The sequence below is a fragment of the Sapajus apella genome, unplaced genomic scaffold (genome assembly GCF_009761245.1).
Source record: "Sapajus apella isolate SASKATOON/1434 unplaced genomic scaffold, GSC_monkey_1.0 scaffold188, whole genome shotgun sequence".
NCBI classification, from domain to species: domain Eukaryota; kingdom Metazoa; phylum Chordata; class Mammalia; order Primates; family Cebidae; genus Sapajus; species Sapajus apella.
Genome location: NW_022437128.1, coordinates 695004 through 698502, shown reverse-complemented (window position 1 = coordinate 698502; position 3499 = coordinate 695004). Strand labels below are relative to the sequence as shown.

Genomic DNA, 3499 nt, shown 5'->3' with positions numbered 1-3499 from the left:
GGATCAGGTGATTCTCCCACCTCAGCTTCCCAAAGAGCTGGGATTACAGGCGTGAGCCACCGGGCTCAGCCGCTACATGATAGGCCTAGAAACCTCAAGGTATTTTGTGACCTTGAGAAGAAAGGAATTCACCCAATTTGTATCGGTATGACAGGCACAGTCTGAAAAATCCTTGGCTTGGTTTCTTAGCCTCAAGAGGCTTTTGAAAATCTAATGCAAAATTCAACCTATAGAGCCAATCACTATTCTTATTGTATTTTATGCAAATAATCAAGCCACGTATAATAACTTACTTTACAAGTAAATTTGTTCTAGTAAAATTCATCCTTGGTAAAAATCAAGAACAGGAGAGAGAAAAAAAATTGCTTCAGAAGAAAACTATAGTATACCCTGTGGGTTTTTTGTTTTTTATTGGTTAGTTTTTACTGTTTGTTTTGGTTTTGTTTGGCATATGAAAATTTATTACTACAGTGTTTTCACCATTAAAATTTATGATCTTGGTCTTTCCTTCTTGCCTTTGTATAGAGGCAAAAGAGAGACATTGGCTACTTTGACAACCTTAAAGAGGACTCCAGGAATATCACCAACAGCATGACCTTTGCGACCAAATCCAGCAACCAGAACTTCATCATTTTCCTCAATAAAGTTCAAGCAACCATCATTGGGTACAAAGGCTGTGATTTTCTTGCCATTCTTGATCAGCTGGACCCTGACACACTTCCTAACGGCAGAATTTGGCTGCTTGGCTTCAACTCCTACTTTTTCTAGCACGATTCCTTTTGCATGAGCAGCACCTCCAAAAGGGCTGGCCTTCAGTGCTGTGCTCAAATGGGCTTTCTTGTGCTGTTTATCATGCCACTTCTGGTCTCGTAGGTGGCTGCAGACCTTCCTAGCAGTAGGAAGTCCACGACACTTGCCCATCCTGCCGGAGTCAGGGGCTTGAACAAAAAAGAGCGCTTTTTTTTTTTTTTTTTTAAACAGTTTCACTCTGTCGCCCAGGCTGGAGTGCAGTGGCTGGATCTCCCTCCTCAGCCTCCCAAATAGCTGGGATTACAGGCGCCCACCACCATGCCCAGCTAATTTTTGTATTTTTAGTAGAGACCGGTTTTCACCATGTTGGTCAGGTCATGAACTCCTGACCTCAGGTGAGCCACCTGCCTTGGGCTCCCAAATTGCTAGGATTACAGGCGTGAGCCACGCAGGCTAGAGTTCAGTGGCATGATCTCAACTCACTGCAGCCTCTGCCTCTGCCTCCCGAGTAATCCCTAGCTGGGATCACAGGTGCACACCACCACACCTGGCTAATTTTTGTATTTTTAGTAGAGATGGCGTTTCACCATGTTGGCCAGGCTGGTCTCAAACTCAAGTGATTCACCTGCCTCAGCCTCCCAAAGTGCTGGGATTACAGGTGTGAGCCACCATGCCTGGGTGGTTTGTAGCTCTTTTATCTTTTCAACTATCTTATTTAGGAATTAAATGGGAGGCAGGTTTGCCTGATGTAGTTCCCAGCTTGACTTTTCCTTTGGCTTAGTGATTTTGGGGTCCCAAGATTTATTTTCCTTTCACAACCTGTTATTGAATTCTAGTCTTGTTCATTGTTTTTTACTTTTTATTATTCTCCTACAATTTGAACTAAATCTTTAATAATTTCCTGGCTACAACAGGTCTCTAAAGTAGGACCGGGTTTTAATTTTCTTCAAGATATTTTTAGTTGACTCTTCAATGGAATATGTTTTGTTTGTTTGTTCTAATTCTGGCATACAAATTTTCTTTTGGATTATAAGCCTTGTCTGCATGCAGTGGCTCACACCTATAATTTTAGCACTCTGGGAGGCTGAGGCGGGTGGATCACCTGAGGTCAGGCGTTTGAGACCAGCCCGGTCAACATAGTGAAACCCTGTCTCTACTAAAAATACAACAATTAGGAACAGGCACCAAGGCTTACACCTTGTAATCCCAGCACTTTGAGATTACAGCACCACTGTGCTCCAGCCTGGGCAATAGAGCAAGACTTAGTCTCAGGGGAAAAAAAACAAACAAACGATTAGCTGGGTTGGTGGCACATGCCTGTAATCCCAACTACTCAGGGGGCTGAGTCAGGAGAATCGATTGAACCCAGAGGTGGAGGTTGCAGTGAACCAAGATCACACCACTGCACACCAGCCTGAGTGACATAGCAAGACTCTGTCTCAAAAAAAAGGAGGAAAACAAAGTATTTTAAGTCTTACATACATTATATTTTTACTATGCATCTCTCGTTTTTCAAATTAAAAAGTGACATCAGCTATAGATCAATGACTTTGACAGAATTATCTGGACATGAGTTTTCTTGGCACTCAAAGTGTTATCATTAATTACTTCAAGAAAGATTGATTTTTTATCAAAAGAGGGAAATTAGAAAAGAACTTTTGCTGGGTGCAGTGGCTCATGTCTGTAATCCCAGCACTTTGGGAGGCCAAGGCGGGTGGATTATCTGAAGTCAGGAGTTCGAGACCAGCCTGACCAACATGGTGAAACCCTGTCTCAAGACAAGAGCAAAACTCCAACTCGAAAACAAACAAGCAAGCAAATAAACAAAATCTGCTTGTGGCTGGTCGCAGTGGCTCACACCTGTAATCCCAGCACTTTGGGAGGCTGAGGCAGGAGGACTGCTTGAGCCCAGGAGTTCAAGGCCAGCCTGGGCAACATGGCAAAAGCCCATCTCTACAAAAAATACAAAAATTAGCTGTGTGTGGTGGTGTGTGCCTGTAGTCCAAGCTCCTTGGAGGCTGAGGAGGGAGGATCAATTGAGCCTGGGAGGTTGAGGCTGGAGTGAGCCAGGAATGTGCCACTGCACTCCAGCCTGTGTGACAGAGTTCAAGTCTCAAAAAAATAAAAATAGTCATCATTTTGAAAACTCCAATGAAATAATTCACTCAGGCCGGGCGCGGTGGCTCACGCCTGTAATCCCAGCACTTTGGGAGGCCAAGGCGGGTGGATCACGAGGTCAAGAGATCGAGACCATCCTGGTCAACATGGTGAAACCCCGTCTCTACTAAAAATACAAAAAATTAGCTGGGCATGGTGGCGCGTGCCTGTAATCCCAGCTACTCAGGAGGCTGAGGCAGGAGAATTGCCTGAACCCAGGAGGCGGAGGTTGCGGTGAGCCGAGACCGGGCCATTGCACTCCAGCCTGGGTAACAAGAGCGAAACTCCGTCTCAAAAAAAAAAAAAGAAATAATTCACTCAGGAAAAGGTCATCAATGGATGCTAAAATGATTAGGTAAAAAAAGGCTGGCCAGGGGCAGTGGCTTATGCCTGTAATCCCAGTACTTTGGAAGGCCAAGGCGGGCAGATCACTTGAGCCCAGGAGTTTGAGACCAGCCTAGGCAACATGGCAAGACCCCATCTCTACAAAAAATTTAAAAATTACCTGGGGTGGTGGCCCATACCTGCAGTCCCAGCTACATGGGAGGCTGAGGTGGAAGGATCACTTGAGCCCAAGAGGTGGAGGCTGTAG

The 3499-nt window shown here is 44.9% G+C and overlaps 1 pseudogene across 1 annotated transcript; it reads right to left on the bottom strand.

Moving 5' to 3' along the window:
- Positions 1–443: 443 nt before the first annotated feature.
- On the bottom strand, positions 444–947 carry LOC116543470 (annotated as a pseudogene). The gene has a single exon (XR_004265587.1). The product of XR_004265587.1 is annotated as a 40S ribosomal protein S23 pseudogene (transcript).
- Positions 948–3499: the final 2552 nt, after the last annotated feature.